The sequence below is a fragment of the Lepisosteus platostomus genome, chromosome 5 (genome assembly GCF_059453375.1).
Source record: "Lepisosteus platostomus isolate fLepPlt1 chromosome 5, fLepPlt1.hap1, whole genome shotgun sequence".
Classification (NCBI taxonomy): Eukaryota; Metazoa; Chordata; class Actinopteri; order Semionotiformes; family Lepisosteidae; genus Lepisosteus; species Lepisosteus platostomus.
Genome location: NC_142615.1, coordinates 38,128,295 through 38,147,276, shown reverse-complemented (window position 1 = coordinate 38,147,276; position 18,982 = coordinate 38,128,295). Strand labels below are relative to the sequence as shown.

The window sequence follows — 18,982 nt, the reverse complement described above, 5'->3', positions numbered from 1 at the left end:
GTTACATTTAAAACAGGAGAGAACACTGTAGCACTTCGAGTGTGTCTAAATTTAATTGTGTAAACCTAGCTGTCTATAAACACAGACAAGGAGTTCTCACACAACAGAAGATTGCGATGTGAGCACAGTAATATGAAACACTTGGAGATGCCAGGGATTGAACACAGGACCTCATACATGCAAAGTATGCACTCTACCATTGAGCTACATCCCCAACAGAACAGCTTGTGGAACTGACTTAGAGATGTGCAGATGCTCACTGACCACAATCCACCACTCACGAAGAATGTCTGCAGTTTCCCACTTTCGCGTTTCCTCTAATACAGAGTAAATTCATGGGAATGAAGAAATAAGGAAGGAAAAATAGTCACATCTAAGCTTCCAGAGACCGGTTAAAAATGAATCAGTTATTTTTATATCCAGTCACATGGACGACGGCCCAGTGGGCAAAAGACGTATAATATACGTCTATTAAACGCATACCTTAGACGTCTAAATGTGGTCCGCAATTCGTCTAGAATGAAATTCTAATATATGTCTATTGTTATACGTCTATGATAAGGTGTTCATTATACATAAATGGTTGGAGTTCTATTATACGGATAAATTTAGAGCACTATTATACATATATGATTGGAGTTCAGGATAACTTTAGAGGACTATTATAATTATATGGTTAGAGGTCTATTATACGGATAACTTTAGAGGTCTATTATACGGATAACTTTAGAGGTCTATTATACGTATATGGTTAGAAGTCTATTATACGTATATGGGTAGAGGCCTATTATACATTACAATACAGATTTTAAAATGTACAACTTCTATATTTCCAAGAAAAAAATATTACAATGAAAGTTAAGACGATTTTTGTCCACCATTTGCAAACCCTGTCTAATTGTCCTAACAGTTAGAACCAGAAACCTATTATTTTCAGTGTCCAGATCTCCTGGCCCCCTGCCTTGCATATGCATTCTTCAAGTAACACATTGTGTGTTCCTTTATTTCTTTAAAGGTAGGGTGGGACTTCAGCACCGCAGCTAGGAGAAAATTATATAATATTACTACCCAAATAAATGATGATTAATATCTTCTTTAGTATAATCTCAAAAATGAACCATTAAGGTTAACTAAGCTCAAAGCTATAATAAACGTATAAAATTTGGCTTGCATCATAGCAGTTGAGCAATAAAGTCTGTCCTAATTAAAGAGTACCCAAAGTTTGAAAGTACAACATAGAATAAGAATAATTAGAGAAGCGGCAAAACGATTTTGTGTCATCTTCCCCTTCACACTATTTTTATGTGCCATTTCTTGCTTATTAACGTACTATTTTAATCAAAATAATATTAAGTAAGATCTGTATGTATTCAGATAGTATTATTATTATTATTATTTATACTTACTCGTCAAAAGAGGATTGCTGAGATATTTGCGGATTTCTTCTACGATTGAAAAACGTGTCCAAAATGGTGACCAACGAATACTAGCAATGCGTTGTGGTATATAACCGGAAAATATACCACAACGTATGCGTTTATTAATGTTGTCGATATTATGGTTGAAATTTAACATTGATAATACATCGCAGCTATGTGCCCCCTACTATGAGCTGATGTGCAATTTTAACGCATGCAGTTAGTAAGGAAACGGTCACTGTTGTAAGGTATTATATATAATGACATTATGGAATAGGATGGGGACAGGCCTGGTGTCACGGGGGGAGGGAGGAGTGTCGCCCCTTCAGTTTTGGGCAAAAGGATTTACTTAACTTGTAATAAAAAAAATAGTTGTACTTTGTCAATGGCCAAACATTAATTTATTTACACGTGTAAAATAAATATAGTACATATAGTAATAAATATAGAAAATACAGTAATAAATATAGTAAATTAATTAATTACTACGTAAATAATTTACTTCGTACACTGTGCAGATGGCTGTATACTCCTAGTTGCAGCACCCACGATATATACAGTAAAAAGCCTCAGGCACTGTGTTAGATGTGTTTTCGACGTTATATATGCGTTTATTAATGTTGTCGATTTTACGGTTGCAATTAGATGTTGATAATACGTCGCAGCGACGTATACACAGATGCAGCCATTCAAAATGGGTGGTGTATTTCGGGTGGGCGTGTCACATTAAAACGCAGTATCATGCAGTATCACGCAGTGTATCGCGTCATTTGAGGTCATGCTGGAACCTCTCATGTACAGCATTTGAGCTTGGACAAAAGTTGGACAAAAGTACACAACCTACCTTTATCAGAAATATTTATGCATCAAAGCCTTTACCGAAGATATTACTAATAGTATTAATAATGAATGACTTTGGACAAGCTGTAAACTCAAAGTATTACGCTGGTCCACATTCTTTCTAACCGTCATTTTAAACGAAAATACTTTTAGTTTTTTCTTTGACAAACACCACAGCATTTCGTGGATAATTTCTTAAGCACATTTGTACAAGCACTTGGAATCTGTCCAAGCCCTACTTTGTCAGGCATTTTCTTTTACTGCAACGGACATAAAAACTCCCTTGCTTTTAACAGAGTGTTTCATAATTTCTAACTACGAAAATTATTTAAACTGCAACACTTATCATTCAACCAGGGCTCAAAATATCACAAGGATCCTCAAGAGCACATCAAAGACTGTATTAAAAGATACTTGTATCAGATACATGAGAATCCAGGCTTTTTTTCTCAACACTTTCTTTTCCGTATACCAGATATTATGGAACTACTTCAGAAGGCTGTCAGCCAGTCAGATTCCAGGAATCAGTACTTTAAAGAAAATTCGATTTCTCCCTAAACATTTTAAGCATCGAAGTCTTTAACTAACATGTGAAATAGTGGCAGTTTTAAGCTTTTCTGCTAATATAATATGGAATTGCGTATCTAAAGAAATTAATAACGATATGATTATATTTGTGTACTGCGACAGGGCTGTGTAGGGCTGTTTCGCCTCACAATCAGACAAATGCAACATAAATTGGGCTGTGTAGTCTTCTAAGTATCTTAATAAACTTTCAGCATAGCTTTCTCCCCGTTTAGATTTATTTTTCTTGGGATCTTGGGATCAAACGTGGAAAGATTAGATTGTAATCGTTTTTATTTTTTAAATACATTTTAGAAAAGTGTAATCTATACTAAAAAGCTGTACACCACCTGCTATAAAGATACATATTGTAATACTTTCGGTCTCAGATAGGACGGACACAAGAACTCAGACTTGCAGAGTTAAAGCAAGTTAAAGCCTTGATTTTATATATCACCTTTAAAAGTGGCATCACCAAGCAATACAGATTAGAAAGTAAATACCCAACACTGATTGCACCCATCTGTCATGTTAATAAAGACCTTTAAATTGAATTTAGTTTTATTACTTGTTTTTCAGGAAGTTAAAAAAAACACTTGAATTACTTATCCAGTCTCTCGAACTAAAATTATTTTTCAATCAATGCAACTAACATCGGGCAACGTGTTTTTTTTAATCCAACATTGACAGCCACATCTTAAATCTTGTCAGTCAGCTCTTTTTTCTCTATCTGAATTGTGGCGATTCAAACAACCTGGGATAACAAGTGGTCTCAAAGTCACCGAGCTCACAGAGCTTCAACAACAGATGACAATTTCCTTAGTCCTTCCTTAGTCTTCCTGAAATTGTCAGATTATGAGTGAACAAAAGCATTTTATTAAAAACACGTTTGTGTTTGTTTGGGAGCTATATTATGTATTTTTCATATGTAAGAAATAATGATGTGTTCCTGCTTACACATTGCACGACTTTAAAAGCTAGAAAAACAGGTTTCGATTCACATTATCTGGTGAGCCTTGTTTTGTCAAAGGAAAATTCTATTCTACTCTGAGAATGTAGGGGGAGGAAGAATGTCCCTTGTCTTTTTACTTACTCCAATACACCAATGCATTAGCATGTTAAAGCGATTTCATTGAGGAGCCTAGCTTTCTTAACTAGTAAGTACTGTACTTACTGGGTTTTGAAGGGGGGGAGGTGTCTTTTGCTGGAAATCTCGACCCCTTCTACTTTGAAAATACCTGTGAAACAGGTTTAATTCGTCACAGCCAGCACTCCTGCAGAGAGGGGGGTTGTACTTGCAGTGCATCGGTATAGATGGGAAAGCCAGAGCCGAGTCAAGTCTAGCCATGTGTGAGTCTAGTCTCACAGAGCTTCAACAGCAGATGACAACTTGTGAGTTTGATTAAGAATGAATAAAAACATTTCATTAATAACGCGTTTGTGTTTGTCTGGGTGCTGAAAAAGTAAAAAACAATTACTTTTTGACAATGAAGAACTGTGTGTGTGTCTCTCTCTCTGCTGGCGTTTGTAATCGTTTTTATTTTTAAATACATTTTAGCAAAGTAATGTACCATAAAAGTATTGTGAGACATATTTGGGTTAACATGTTCAGTGTTCAGTGTGTGGTAATTTGTTTGGTGCAAGTGAAGTTTTATTTAAAATCTGACCCAGGGAAAAGTGTGGTGTGGACGGCTGAGGAGAGAATGCAGGCTCGCGCTGTGTCCGTTATTCTTTTTGTCTTTTTGAGCCAGTGAAAGCTCTGTTGTCCTTCACATGAATGCCTGAATCATTGTACCGAACCCAGGATTTTACAGTATTTTTTTCTTTAAAATACCAATAACAGCAACATACAGCTTACATAATATGTTGATGTTCCAAAATTAATATAGTTTATGACCTTTATGACCTTTGTTATGCTCTTCGTTAATGTCTAAGCCGGAACACATCATTATATCTCATTTTGTATTTCTTTAAAAAAAAAATCGTTTGCCCAGCCTAACAGTAATGTTGTTATTGTTTTTATCCTGTAAAGCGCTTTGAGGAGCCACCTTTAAAGGCGCCATATACAATAAAGTTCATTATTATTACTATTGTTAATTTGCTGGACAGAGAGGTGAACATTATTACGCAGAAGACAAAGATAGCGATTTACGTTGCATTGTGCATTGTGCTGCTATAATACAGTTTTAAATAATTAAAAGTCTAAACACTATCAGCTTTATTTATGGGTTTTAAATAAAGGCGATTTAAACGCGATTTAAATCAATATAAATGTTTATATTGCAATGCATAGGTGACTATTCATTGTTATTAAAATGACTTAAATTCGATCATGTTGTGATATTTAGAAATATAAATTTGTTTGGTGCGAGTGAAGTTTTATTTAATCTCTGACCCAGGGAAATGTTTTATTTTTTCAAAGATGTGATATATAGTATATTCGACGAATCACTGCCCACTGGGTGTGCGGACCTTTTGTTATTTACCTTGTGCAATCGTGTTTCATAAAATGTAATTGTATTATAGCATGAACCCCTGGCGATTATCTTGATACGTTATATGTGCTCTTGTTTGTATTGTATGTATTTTTGTTGTACAAATAAAAAGTAAAAAGCACAATTTTCCGGATGCAGCTGCTGTAAAAAAAATTACTCCAATACACCAATGAACAGACCCACTCACCTCTTAGTGTGCACAGTGCATGTCGCAGCGCTTCCTGCTTTCACTTCAATGCGCGTCCTGATGTACCCCGGTCTCCCGCGTGACAGGTGGGGATAATCACCACTATACTAACGAGGAAGACATCGCTCTCTCCGACCCCCGGCATCATATCCCGACCCAGCATGCTGGAAGCCGACGCGTGCTGTGATTCCTTTATGGAGCAGAAATGAAAACCAAGGAGCCGAGAGATCATTTCAGCATTTCGCATGTGAATGGAAAACACAAACGACCAACTTGGAATGACTTGCTTTTGACGCTTTTCAAAGCATTCTTTGTGCATCAAACAGACCCACTCACCTCTTAATGTGGAGGGATCTGCACAGTGCATGTTTCCTGCTTTCACTTCAATGCGCGTCCTGATATTGATTTTTTTTCGTGTGCCGTGCGGAGGCTCTGAAAGCGAGAGCAATGAAAAGGTGCACGGCGCTGTGAAAGAAACGGAGGTAAAGACGTCTCTATACATGGATGACGTCACCCTCCTCCTCTCTGACAAGGCCTCAATTAGCATAGCACTGCAGTGTTGTGATCAGTTCTCTTTGGCTTCCTCTGCAAAAATTAACAAATCTAAGAGTGAGATTTTTTATCAGAACTGGAGGGAGCCAAAAGAAGGACATGATCTCAGGCTGCAAGAGAAGAGAATTAAGGTCCTGGGGGTGTATTTTGGAGAAGAGATAGGAACAGTAAATTGGCAGAACAATTTGCCAATCTTAAACAAAAAACTGATGCAATGGAAGGACCGAGACCTCACCATGACAGGGAAGGTGCTGGTCATCAAAGCCGAACTCTTGCCTGTCTTGAATTTTCTGGCTTCTACCTTCCCAATCCAACACCGTGTTGCGGCGGCGCTGAGGAGATTGATGTTTCAATTTCTATGGGGTGGGAAGCAGGAAAGACTCAGAAGGGAAATAATGTACAGGCCGCTACCCTCAGGGGGGAAGTCTGTCCCAGATATTGCTACGAAGCTACGAAGCAGAATATCTGTGGGAAATAGAGAGCATAGGTCAATATCTCAAGAAACTGTGAAAAACATTATCATGTTTAAGTAAAGAATGTGATTTGAACCAGAAAAAAAGAAATTGTTGCTATTTAACTGGTACCGTGTCAAAATGTAATGAGATGTGATCATATATACTGTTTTAAGTATGTATATTAATGTAAAGCTTTCTAATTTGTGATGTCCTGTATTTTTTTTGTGAAAAGAAAATAAAGTTCATAAAAATCGAAATCGGTTCACCCAGGGCGAGGCTCGGCCATTGCACTCCGGCTGTGCTGACCCCTGCGAATTCCCCAAATGTGGGAATCTCGACTGCATAATTTCTGGTAGTGGGGGACTGCGTTCGCGCTCTCCCCTGATGTGCTTGGTCCAATATCGGATACGGAAGAGTTACGACACCATGAGCTGCGATACGATCCCAGTTCGAAGGGAGTCGATTCCACTGCTGGTTCTCGGTTTCTTTTAGTTAGAGGTCCGGAGAAGCATTTCAAGCTCGTTGCACTACTCCTTCCGGACATTCATTCCCTTTTCAAAGTCAGTCGTTTTGCTGTAGTCTGCATTATTTAGGCTGATTATCGAGGTTAGCCTTTATTTGGTCATGGGGGCCTCGGTACTGTATGCTAATTCTCAAGACAGTTTCACCCGTTTTCTGATTGCTAGGTTCTGTACCAGTGCAGACATGTCAAACAGTGAATGGCTGTACCTCTATTGTATCCCTGCTCAATTAATGAAATCAGTAATAAATGAATATATGTATAGTTATACGAAAAACAAGTGGTTTATCGACTCATCTTCATTTGCAGATTTAGAGGCAGATTCGATATTCGTTTTACAAATGGGTTTTTTTTTATATGGGTCACACTCATGCCATAGCAACAAAACATCTCTAGAAATGAGGCTATAGATCACCTTTCCATCCTCCAGGTTTTCTTCCCAAAGCCTAAGGCACCAACGGTGACCCCTGCTGGCCGAGAGAGCAAAAGCTTGGAGCACCTGGTATTCCCAGGCAGTCTCCCATGCAAGCACTAACCAGGCCTGACCCTACTTAGCTTCAGAGATCAGACACGTTCAGGGTGGTGTGGCCGCAGGCGAAAGTAATAGCACCTGACTCGCTACTTGAAGCTGTGTGTGGCTGGGGTTCCGTGCCCCCCGAGCTTGACTGAAGTATCGTTCGTGTGCAACTCTTTGGAAAGGAGCTGCTTTCCAAATTGCATTGCGTACCTGGATGTTGGCGAATGTGCTCCCTTGTGTTGGCTTGTCCCGCACTGGAGGAGAACAAACAAACTGCTCGGAGGAGCACAAGGCAAGTCTTCACAAGACAAAAACCTCCAGTGCACACATGTCAAACAGTGAATGGCTGTACCTCTATTGTATCCGTGCTCAATTTGGGTGGGCAAAACGAGAAAACGAGCGCGCCGTTTCCTACACATCTGCAGTCACCAATGCACATTCGCAGCATTTCCCGGGACGCAATTTGGCCTCATTTGCATAACACCAGACCGGCAGATCGCTACGCAAGCTCGCGTCGTGCACCTGCCATACACCGAACAAACACCGGAGCCTTTTCAGCAATTTCCAAAAAACGGGCCTGCTCGCCTGCCCACAAGGCTCCATCTCTTACCCGCTCTCCAGAGCCTGCTGTCTTCTGTGCTGTTCTCTCGGCACCGCTGCAGCGCACACAACTCCTGTAGCGCGGGGAGAAAGTTTCCACGCTCCGCCGCAGGGAAGGCTCGCTCCGTGCGCACACGTCCTTTCAATGCCAGTTCAACAAGTGCTCCGCATTAGCAGCGTCGGGGCTCCGGCGTGTCGCACCTCACCTCGCACAGCCCCCTCCTTGAATGTCTCGCGCTGGGCATGCCCCGCTCTTCTCCACCTCATCTTATCGCGTGTGACCACCGACAATGGCCACAATGTTGGACTGGTGTGCTTTATGTGCTGAAATAAACACGCGACAGCCCAGAAATGTTTTCAGAGTGCTGTGCACTGGAGGTTTTTGTCTAGTGAAGACTTGCCTTGTGCTCCTCCGTGCAGTTTGTTTGTTCTCCTCCAGTGCAGGACAAGCCAACACAAGGGAACACATTCGCCAACATCCAGGTACGCAATGCAATTTGGAAAGAGGCTCCTTTCCAAAGAGCTGCACACGAACGATCCTTCAGTCCAACTCGGGGGGCACAGAGCCCCAGCCACACACAGCTTCAAGTAGCGAGTTAGGCGCTATGGCTTTCGCTTGCGGCCACACCACCCTGAATGTGCCCAATCTCATCTGATCTTGGAAGCTAAGCAGGGTTGGGCCTGGTTAATACTTGGATGGGAGACTTCCTGGGAATACCAGGTGCTGCAAGCTTTTGCTCTCTCGGCCAGCAGGGGTCGCCGTTGGTGCCGTAGGCTTTGGGAGGAAAACCTGGAGGATGGAAAGGTGATCTATAGCCTCATCTCTAGAGATGTTTTGTTGCTATGGCATGTGTGTGACCCATATAAAAAAAAAAACGTTTGTAAAACGAATATCGAAGCTGCCTCTAAATCTGCAAATGAAGATGAGTCGATAAACCACTTGTTTATCGTATAACTATACATATATTCATTTATTACTGATTTCATTCATTGAACACGGATACAATAGAGGTACAGCCATTCACTGTTTGACATGTCTGCACTGGTACAGAACCTAGCAATCAGAAAACGGGTGAAACTGTCGAGAATTAGCATACAGTACCGAGGCCCCCATGACCAAATAAAGGCTAACCTCGATAATCAGCCTAAATAATGCAGACTACAGCAAAATGACTGACTTTGAAAAGGGAATGAATGTCCGGAAGGAGTAGTGTAACCAGCTTGAAATGTTTCTCCGGACCTCTAACTAAAAGAAACCGGGAACCAGCAGTGGCATCAACTCCTTTCGAACTGGGATCCTATCGCAGCACGTGGTGTCGTAACTCTTCCGTATCCGATATTGGACCAAGCACATCAGGGGAGAGCGCGAACGCAGTAACCCACTACCAGAAATAATGCAGTCGAGATTCCCACATTTGGGGAATTCGCAGGGGTCAGCAGAGCCGGAGTGCAATGGCCGAGCCTCGCCCTGGGTGAATCGATTTTTTAAGAACTTTATTTTCTTTTCACAAAAAAATACAGGACATCACAAATTAGAAAGCTTTACATTAATATACATACTTAAAACAGTATATATGATCACATCTCATTACATTTTGACACGGTACCAGTTACATAGCAACAATTTCTTTTTTTCTGGTGTAAATCACATTCTTTACTTAAACATGATAATGTTTTTCACAGTTTCTTGAGATATTGACCTATGCTCTCTATTTCCCACAGATTTTCTGCTTCCTCCCTCCTTTCTCTCCACAGATCTCTGAGGTAATAGTTCTCTTGGGTGATGAACAGGGCCAGGCTACCTGCTGCCTTGACTGGGACCTCGATGCCTTTGAACAGCCCCATGTTCCTCACTCTCCACAGGGCGTCTTTCCCACTGTTCACCACGGCCCAGATCCTGTCAAACAAGTCAGGAGGAAGTTTGACAGGAGAGATGCCGTTGTAGTGGCAATGCTTGTTAATAAGACAGAATTAAGCGGTGGTATGCTGTCCTAAATGAGGCCCCATCTCACCTTCCATCTCTGTGGTGCAGCCACAGAGAAAGTATTCATGCAGGCTGATTTAAGATGTTTTCTTTTGATAAGGGACAGCTCCCAGATGGGGATGCACTTAGCTAAGCCTGGCTATCATGATCAATGGTCATCCATTGGCGCCTATCTGTCTAGGGAGTGCCAAATGGACATCTGGACTGCATTCCTAAGTGTCAAGAGTAAGTGACTCATATCTCACCTTGATCAACCAATCAGGGACTGGCAGGGCGTGGTAATACCACGAGGGTCTCCAATGCCCGCCAAACTCTCAACCAATCAGCACACATCTGTGTCTTGGTCAAAAAGTGAGCGCAAGCTCAGATCGGGGCTCTCCTTGGCCATTGTCACACATCCTCAGAGACAATCATGTGACAACTGCTGTTGTCTGCAAAGGGACTTGGACTTTGTTATAAGCGCAAGGCCGAGGATCCCGTACGTACTCAGAATTCAGAAAGCTTTTAAGCGCAGGAGGCGCCCTATCCCCGCTCGCTCGCTCATTCCCCTGTTCACACGTGCAGTGCGGCTTGTCCGTCTGTTTATTTGTCAGCTTTGGCGAGACACGGGTGCTTGTGTATTAGCGTGAGCGTTTTTTCTTCTGATCAGGAACAGTTTTACAAGTCCGCAAAGGATCGAGGAAAGGTTTATCGCCAGCTGAAAAGAGACACAGTGCTTCGGCTGTGGAGACTTGTTCGGCTGGCGTTCGGAGAGTCGCGTTTTTCAGAATTGTATTGAGATCGTTTTCCACAGAGCTCAGATGTCAAAGCACAGCAGCAGCTCTCCACAGCGATCCTCTATAGCGCCCTTTCTCCCGCAGCTCCGTCCTCATTGGAAGGAAGCAAGAGTGAAAGGCTGAAGTAAAATAGAGCTGGGACGAAGGCAGTGAAGAGAGAGAACGTGGGAAGAAGAGAAAAACGCAAGGGAAAAAAAGCAGCGTCGTAAAAGAGGTGACGGAGCTGTCCTCTCAATAAGAAGGGTGCCAGCGAGCCTTGCTCTCGCTTACGGCCACACCCCCTTGAGCACGCCTGATTTCGTCTGATCTCGGAAGCTAAACAGGGATGGGTCTGGTTAGTACTTGGATGGGAGACCGCCTGGGAATACCAGGTGCTGTAAGCTTTTAAGCGCAGGAGGCGCCCTATCCCCGCTCGCTCGCTCATTCCCCTGTTCACACGTGCAGTGCGGCTTGTCCGTCTGTTTATTTGTCAGCTTTGGCGAGACACGGGTGCTTGTGTATTAGCGTGAGCGTTTTTTATTCTGATCATGAACAGTTTAACAAGTCCGCAAAGGATCGAGGAAAGGTTTATCGCCAGCTGAAAAGAGACACAGCGCTTCGGCTGTGGAGACTAGTTCGGCTGGCGTTCGGAGATTCGCGTTTTTCAGAATTGTATTGAGATCGTTTTCCACAGAGCTCAGATGTCAAAGCACAGCAGCAGCTCTCCACAGCAATCTTCTATAGCGCCCTTTCTCCCGCAGCTCCGTCCTCATTGGAAGGAAGCAAGAGTGAAAGGCTGAAGTGAAATAGAGCGGGGACGAAGGCAGTGAAGAGAGAGAACGTGGGAAGAAGAGAAAAACGCAAGGGAAAAAAAGCAGCGTCGTAAAAGAGGTGACGGAGCTGTCCTCTCAATAAGAAGGGTGCCAGCGAGCCTTGCTCTCGCTTACGGCCACACCCCCTTGAGCACGCCTGATCTCGTCTGATCTCAGAAGCTAAACAGGGATGGGCCTGGTTAGTACTTGGATGGGAGATCGCCTGGGGATACCAGGTGCTGTAAGCTTTTAAGCGCAGGAGGCGCCCTATCCCCGCTCGCTCGCTCATTCCCCTGTTCACACGTGCAGTGCGGCTTGTCCGTCTGTTTATTTGTCAGCTTTGGTGAGACACGGGCGCTTGTGTATTAGCGTGAGCGTTTTTTATTCTGATCAGGAACAGTTTTACAAGTCCGCAAAGGATCGAGGAAAGGTTTATCGCCAGCTGAAAAGAGACACAGTGCTTCGGCTGTGGAGACTTGTTCGGCTGGCGTTCGGAGAGTCGCGTTTTTCAGAATTGTATTGAGATCGTTTTCCACAGAGCTCAGATGTCAAAGCAACGCAGCAGCTCTCCACAGCGATCCTCTATAGCGCCCTTTCTCCCGCAGCTCCGTCCTCATTGTAAGGAAGCAAAAGGGAAAGGCTGAAGTGAAATAGAGCGGGGACGAAGGCAGTGAAGAGAGAGAACGTGGGAAGAAGAGAAAAACGCAAGGGAAAAAAAGCAGCGTCATAAAAGAGGTGACGGAGCTGTCCTCTCAATAAGAAGGGTGCCAGCGAGCCTTGCTCTCGCTTACGGTCACACACCCTTGAGCACGCCTGATCTCGGAAGCTAAACAGGGATGGGCCTGGTTAGTACTTGGATGGGAGACCGCCTGGGAATACCAGGTGCTGTAAGCTTTTAAGCGCAGGAGGCGCCCTATCCCCGCTTGCTCGCTCATTCCCCTGTTCACACGTGCAGTGCGGCTTGTCCGTCTGTTTATTTGTCAGCTTTGGCGAGACACGGGTGCTTGTGTATTAGCGTGAGCGTTTTTTATTCTGATCAGGAACAGTTTAACAAGTCCGCAAAGGATCGAGGAAAGGTTTATCGCCAGCTGAAAAGAGACACAGCGCTTCGGCTGTGGAGACTTGTTCGGCCGGCGGTTGGAGAGTCGCGTTTTTCAGAATTGTATTGAGATCGTTTTCCACAGAGCTCAGATGTCAAAGCACAGCAGCAGCTCTCCACAGCGATCCTCTATAGCGCCCTTTCTCCCGCAGCTCCGTCCTCATTGGAAGGAAGCAAGAGTGAAAGGCTGAAGTGAAATAGAGCGGGGACGAAGGCAGTGAAGAGAGAGAACGTGGGAAGAAGAGAAAAACGCAAGGGAAAAAAAGCAGCGTCATAAAAGAGGTGACGGAGCTGTCCTCTCAATAAGAAGGGTGCCAGCGAGCCTTGCTCTCGCTTACGGCCACACCCCCTTGAGCACGCCTGATCTCGTCTGATCTCTGAAGCTAAACAGGGATGGGCCTGGTTAGTACTTGGATGGGAGACCGCCTGGGAATACCAGGTGCTGTAAGCTTTTAAGCGCAGGAGGCGCCCTATCCCCACTCGCTCGCTCATTCCCCTGTTCACACGTGCAGTGCGGCTTGTCCGTCTGTTTATTTGTCAGCTTTGGCGAGACACGGGTGCTTGTGTATTAGCGTGAGCGTTTTTTATTCTGATCAGGAACAGTTTTACAAGTCCGCAAAGGATCGAGGAAAGGTTTATCGCCAGCTGAAAAGAGACACAGCGCTTCGGCTGTGGAGACTTGTTCGGCTGGCGTTCGGAGTGTCGCGTTTTTCAGAATTGTATTGAGATTGTTTTCCACAGAGCTCAGATGTCAAAGCACAGCAGCAGCTGTCCACAGCGATCCTCTATAGCGCCCTTTCTCCCGCAGCTCCGTCCTCATTGGAAGGAAGCAAGAGTGAAAGGCTGAAGTGAAATAGAGCGGGGACGAAGGCAGTGAAGAGAGAGAACGTAGGAAGAAGAGAAAAACGCAAGGGAAAAAAAGCAGCGTCGTAAAAGAGGTGACGGAGCTGTCCTCTCAATAAGAAGGGTGCCAGCGAGCCTTGCTCTCGCTTACGGCCACACCCCCTTGAGCACGCCTGATCTCGTCTGATCTCGGAAGCTAAACAGGGATGGGCCTGGTTAGTACTTGGATGGGAGACCGCCTGGGAATACCAGGTGCTGTAAGCCTTTAAGCGCAGGAGGCGCCCTATCCCTGCTCGCTCGCTCATTCCCCTGTTCACACGTGCAGTGCGGCTTGTCCGTCTGTTTATTTGTCAGCTTTGGCGAGACACGGGTGCTTGTGTACTAGCGTGAGCGTTTTTTATTCTGATCATGAACAGTTTAACAAGTCCGCAAAGGATCGAGGAAAGGTTTATCGCCAGCTGAAAAGAGACACAGCGCTTCGGCTGTGGAGACTTGTTCGGCTGGCGTTCGGAGAGTCGCGTTTTTCAGAATTGTATTGAGATCATTTTCCACAGAGCTCAGATGTCAAAGCACAGCAGCAGCTCTCCACAGCGATCCTCTGTAGCGCCCTTTCTCCCGCAGCTCCGTCCTCATTGGAAGAAAGCAAGAGTGAAAGGCTGAAGTGAAATAGAGCGGGGACGAAGGCAGTGAAGAGAGAGAACGTGGGAAGAAGAGAAAAACGCAAGGGAAAAAAAGCAGCGTCATAAAAGAGGTGACGGAGCTGTCCTCTCAATAAGAAGGGTGCCAGCGAGCCTTGCTCTCGCTTACGGCCACACCCCCTTGAGCACGCCTGATCTCGTCTGATCTCGGAAGCTAAACAGGGATGGGCCTGGTTAGTACTTGGATGGGAGACCGCCTGGGAATACCAGGTGCTGTAAGCTTTTAAGCGCAGGAGGCGCCCTATCCCCGCTCGCTCGCTCATTCCCCTGTTCACACGTGCAGTGCGGCTTGTCCGTCTGTTTATTTGTCAGCTTTGGCGAGACACGGGTGCTTGTGTATTAGCGTGAGCGTTTTTTATTCTGATCAGGAACAGTTTTACAAGTCCGCAAAGGATCGAGGAAAGGTTTATCGCCAGCTGAAAAGAGACACAGCGCTTCGGCTGTGGAGACTTGTTCGGCTGGCGTTCGGAGTGTCGCGTTTTTCAGAATTGTATTGAGATCGTTTTCCACAGAGCTCAGATGTCAAAGCACAGCAGCAGCTGTCCACAGCGATCCTCTATAGCGCCCTTTCTCCCGCAGCTCCGTCCTCATTGGAAGGAAGCAAGAGTGAAAGGCTGAAGTGAAATAGAGCGGGGACGAAGGCAGTGAAGAGAGAGAACGTAGGAAGAAGAGAAAAACGCAAGGGAAAAAAAGCAGCGTCGTAAAAGAGGTGACGGAGCTGTCCTCTCAATAAGAAGGGTGCCAGCGAGCCTTGCTCTCGCTTATGGCCACACCCCCTTGAGCACGCCTGATCTCGTCTGATCTCGGAAGCTAAACAGGGATGGGCCTGGTTAGTACTTGGATGGGAGACCGCCTGGGAATACCAGGTGCTGTAAGCTTTTAAGCGCAGGAGGCGCCCTATCCCCGCTCGCTCGCTCATTCCCCTGTTCACACGTGCAGTGCGGCTTGTCCGTCTGTTTATTTGTCAGCTTTGGCGAGACATGGGTGCTTGTGTATTAGCGTGAGCGTTTTTTATTCTGATCAGGAACAGTTTTACAAGTCCGCAAAGGATCGAGGAAAGGTTTATCGCCAGCTGAAAAGAGACACAGCGCTTCGGCTGTGGAGACTTGTTCGGCTGGCGTTCGGAGAGTCCCGTTTTTCAGAATTGTATTGAGATCGTTTTCCACAGAGCTCAGATGTCAAAGCACAGCAGCAGCTCTCCACAGCGATCCTCTATAGCACCCTTTCTCCCGCAGCTCCGTCCTCATTGGAAGAAAGCAAGAGTGAAAGGCTGAAGTGAAATAGAGCGGGGACGAAGGCAGTGAAGAGAGAGAACGTGGGAAGAAGAGAAAAACGCAAGGGAAAAAAAAGCAGCGTCGTAAAAGAGGTGACGGAGCTGTCCTCTCAATAAGAAGGGTGCCAGCGAGCCTTGCTCTCGCTTACGGCCACACCCCCTTGAGCACGCCTGATCTCGTCTGATCTCGGAAGCTAAACAGGGATGGGCCTGGTTAGTACTTGGATGGGAGACCGCCTGGGAATACCAGGTGCTGTAAGCCTTTAAGCGCAGGAGGCGCCCTATCCCCGCTCGCTCGCTCATTCCCCTGTTCACACGTGCAGTGCGGCTTGTCCGTCTGTTTATTTGTCAGCTTTGGCGAGACACGGGTGCTTGTGTACTAGCGTGAGCGTTTTTTATTCTGATCATGAACAGTTTAACAAGTCCGCAAAGGATCGAGGAAAGGTTTATCGCCAGCTGAAAAGAGACACAGCGCTTCGGCTGTGGAGACTTGTTCGGCTGGCGTTCGGAGAGTCGCGTTTTTCAGAATTGTATTGAGATCATTTTCCACAGAGCTCAGATGTCAAAGCACAGCAGCAGCTCTCCACAGCGATCCTCTGTAGCGCCCTTTCTCCCGCAGCTCCGTCCTCATTGGAAGGAAGCAAGAGTGAAAGGCTGAAGTGAAATAGAGCGGGGACGAAGGCAGTGAAGAGAGAGAACGTGGGAAGAAGAGAAAAACGCAAGGGAAAAAAAACAGCGTCGTAAAAGAGGTGACGGAGCTGTCCTCTCAATAAGAAGGGTGCCAGCGAGCCTTGCTTTCGCTTACGGCCACACCCCCTTGAGCGCGCCTGATCTCGTCTGATCTCGGTAGCTAAACAAGGATGGGCCTGGTTAGTACTTGGATGGGAGACCGCCTGGGAATACCAGGTGCTGTAAGCTTTTAAGCGCAGGAGGAGCCCTATCCCCGCTCGCTCGCTCATTCCCCTGTTCACACGTGCAGTGCGGCTTGTCCGTCTGTTTGTCAGCTTTGGCGAGACACGGGTGCTTGTGTATTAGCGTGAGCGTTTTTTATTCTGATCAGGAACAGTTTTACAAGTCCGCAAAGGATCGAGGAAAGGTTTATCGCCAGCTGAAAACAGACACAGCGCTTCGGCTGTGGAGACTTGTTCGGCTGGCGTTCGGAGAGTCGCGTTTTTCAGAATTGTATTGAGATCGTTTTCCACAGAGCTCAGATGTCAAAGCACAGCAGCAGCTCTCCACAGCGATCCTCTATAGCGCCCTTTCTCCCGCAGCTCCGTCCTCATTGGAAGAAAGCAAGAGTGAAAGGCTGAAGTGAAATAGAGCGGGGACGAAGGCAGTGAAGAGAGAGAACGTGGGAAGAAGAGAAAAACGCAAGGGAAAAAAAGCAGCGTCGTAAAAGAGGTGACGGAGCTGTCCTCTCAATAAGAAGGGTGCCAGCGAGCCTTGCTCTCGCTTACGGCCACACCCCCTTGAGCACGCCTGATCTCGTCTGATCTCGGAAGCTAAGCAGGGATGGGCCTGGTTAGTACTTGGATGGGAGACCGCCTGGGAATACCAGGTGCTGTAAGCTTTTAAGCGCAGGAGGCGCCCTATCCCTGCTCGCTCGCTCATTCCCCTGTTCACACGTGCAGTGCGGCTTGTCCGTCTGTTTATTTGTCAGCTTTGGCGAGACACGGGCGCTTGTGTATTAGCGTGAGCGTTTTTTATTCTGATCAGGAACAGTTTTACAAGTCCGCAAAGGATCGAGGAAAGGTTTATCGCCAGCTGAAAAGAGACACAGCGCTTCGGCTGTGGAGACTTGTTCGGCCGGCGTTCGGAGAGTCGCGTTTTTCAGAATTGTATTGAGATCGTTTTCCACAGAGCTCAGATGTCAAAGCAACGCAGCAGCTCTCCACAGCGATCCTCTATAGCGCCCTTTCTCCCGCAGCTCCGTCCTCATTGGAAGGAAGCAAAAGGGAAAGGCTGAAGTGAAATAGAGCGGGGACGAAGGCAGTGAAGAGAGAGAACGTGGGAAGAAGAGAAAAACGCAAGGGAAAAAAAGCAGCGTCATAAAAGAGGTGACGGAGCTGTCCTCTCAATAAGAAGGGTGCCAGCGAGCCTTGCTCTCGCTTACGGCCACACACCCTTGAGCACGCCTGATCTCGTCTGATCTCGGAAGCTAAACAAGGATGGGCCTGGTTAGTACTTGGATGGGAGACCGCCTGGGAATACCAGGTGCTGTAAGCTTTTAAGCGCAGGAGGCGCCCTATTCCCGCTTGCTCGCTCATTCCCCTGTTTACACGTGCAGTGCGGCTTGTCCGTCTGTTTATTTGTCAGCTTTGGCGAGACACGGGTGCTTGTGTATTAGCGTGAGCGTTTTTTATTCTGATCAGGAACAGTTTAACAAGTCCGCAAAGGATCGAGGAAAGGTTTATCGCCAGCTGAAAAGAGACACAGCGCTTCGGCTGTGGAGACTTGTTCGGCTGGCGTTCGGAGTGTCGCGTTTTTCAGAATTGTATTGAGATCGTTTTCCACAGAGCTCAGATGTCAAAGCACAGCAGCAGCTGTCCACAGCGATCCTCTATAGCGCCCTTTCTCCCGCAGCTCCGTCCTCATTGGAAGGAAGCAAGAGTGAAAGGCTGAAGTGAAATAGAGCGGGGACGAAGGCAGTGAAGAGAGAGAACGTAGGAAGAAGAGAAAAACGCAAGGGAAAAAAAGCAGCGTCGTAAAAGAGGTGACGGAGCTGTCCTCTCAATAAGAAGGGTGCCAGCGAGCCTTGCTCTCGCTTATGGCCACACCCCCTTGAGCACGCCTGATCTCGTCTGATCTTGGAAGCTAAACAGGGATGGGCCTGGTTAGTACTTGGATGGGAGACCGCCTGGGAATACCAGGTGCTGTAAGCTTTTAAGCGCAGGAGGCGCCCTATCCCTGCTCGCTCGCTCATTCCCCTGTTCACACGTGCAGTGCGGCTTGTCCGTCTGTTTATTTGTCAGCTTTGGCGAGACATGGGTGCTTGTGTATTAGCGTGAGCGTTTTTTATTCTGATCAGGAACAGTTTTACAAGTCCGCAAAGGATCGAGGAAAGGTTTATCGCCAGCTGAAAAGAGACACAGCGCTTCGGCTGTGGAGACTTGTTCGGCTGGCGTTCGGAGAGTCCCGTTTTTCAGAATTGTATTGAGATCGTTTTCCACAGAGCTCAGATGTCAAAGCACAGCAGCAGCTCTCCACAGCGATCCTCTATAGCACCCTTTCTCCCGCAGCTCCGTCCTCATTGGAAGAAAGCAAGAGTGAAAGGCTGAAGTGAAATAGAGCGGGGACGAAGGCAGTGAAGAGAGAGAACGTGGGAAGAAGAGAAAAACGCAAGGGAAAAAAAAGCAGCGTCGTAAAAGAG

At 45.9% G+C, this 18,982-nt stretch overlaps 1 protein-coding gene, 10 non-coding genes and 5 pseudogenes across 11 annotated transcripts in view; 15 read left to right on the top strand and 1 right to left on the bottom strand.

The window, feature by feature from the left end:
* Nucleotides 1-18,982, top strand: part of LOC148666183 (antigen WC1.1-like) — a 648,305-nt gene that overhangs the window by 339,096 nt on the left and 290,227 nt on the right. The gene's annotated exons all lie outside the window — the stretch shown is intronic.
* LOC148666238 (U1 spliceosomal RNA) lies at nucleotides 6,725-6,895 on the top strand. Its single transcript, XR_015937341.1, has one exon. It is a non-coding gene; the product is annotated as a U1 spliceosomal RNA (small nuclear RNA).
* LOC148666237 (5S ribosomal RNA) lies at nucleotides 8,763-8,881 on the top strand. The gene has a single exon (XR_015938713.1). It is a non-coding gene; the product is annotated as a 5S ribosomal RNA (ribosomal RNA).
* Nucleotides 9,503-9,667, bottom strand: LOC148666236 (U1 spliceosomal RNA). Its single transcript, XR_015938675.1, has one exon. It is a non-coding gene; the product is annotated as a U1 spliceosomal RNA (small nuclear RNA).
* On the top strand, nucleotides 11,173-11,291 carry LOC148666235 (5S ribosomal RNA; annotated as a pseudogene).
* Nucleotides 11,829-11,947, top strand: LOC148666234 (5S ribosomal RNA; annotated as a pseudogene).
* On the top strand, nucleotides 12,485-12,593 carry LOC148666233 (5S ribosomal RNA; annotated as a pseudogene).
* LOC148666232 (5S ribosomal RNA) lies at nucleotides 13,131-13,249 on the top strand. Its single transcript, XR_015938352.1, has one exon. It is a non-coding gene; the product is annotated as a 5S ribosomal RNA (ribosomal RNA).
* Nucleotides 13,787-13,905, top strand: LOC148666231 (5S ribosomal RNA). Its single transcript, XR_015937244.1, has one exon. It is a non-coding gene; the product is annotated as a 5S ribosomal RNA (ribosomal RNA).
* LOC148666230 (5S ribosomal RNA) lies at nucleotides 14,443-14,561 on the top strand. The gene has a single exon (XR_015937284.1). It is a non-coding gene; the product is annotated as a 5S ribosomal RNA (ribosomal RNA).
* LOC148666229 (5S ribosomal RNA) lies at nucleotides 15,099-15,217 on the top strand. The gene has a single exon (XR_015938182.1). It is a non-coding gene; the product is annotated as a 5S ribosomal RNA (ribosomal RNA).
* Nucleotides 15,756-15,874, top strand: LOC148666228 (5S ribosomal RNA). The gene has a single exon (XR_015937243.1). It is a non-coding gene; the product is annotated as a 5S ribosomal RNA (ribosomal RNA).
* On the top strand, nucleotides 16,412-16,530 carry LOC148666227 (5S ribosomal RNA). The gene has a single exon (XR_015938954.1). It is a non-coding gene; the product is annotated as a 5S ribosomal RNA (ribosomal RNA).
* LOC148666226 (5S ribosomal RNA) lies at nucleotides 17,064-17,182 on the top strand. The gene has a single exon (XR_015938931.1). It is a non-coding gene; the product is annotated as a 5S ribosomal RNA (ribosomal RNA).
* On the top strand, nucleotides 17,720-17,838 carry LOC148666225 (5S ribosomal RNA; annotated as a pseudogene).
* Nucleotides 18,376-18,494, top strand: LOC148666224 (5S ribosomal RNA; annotated as a pseudogene).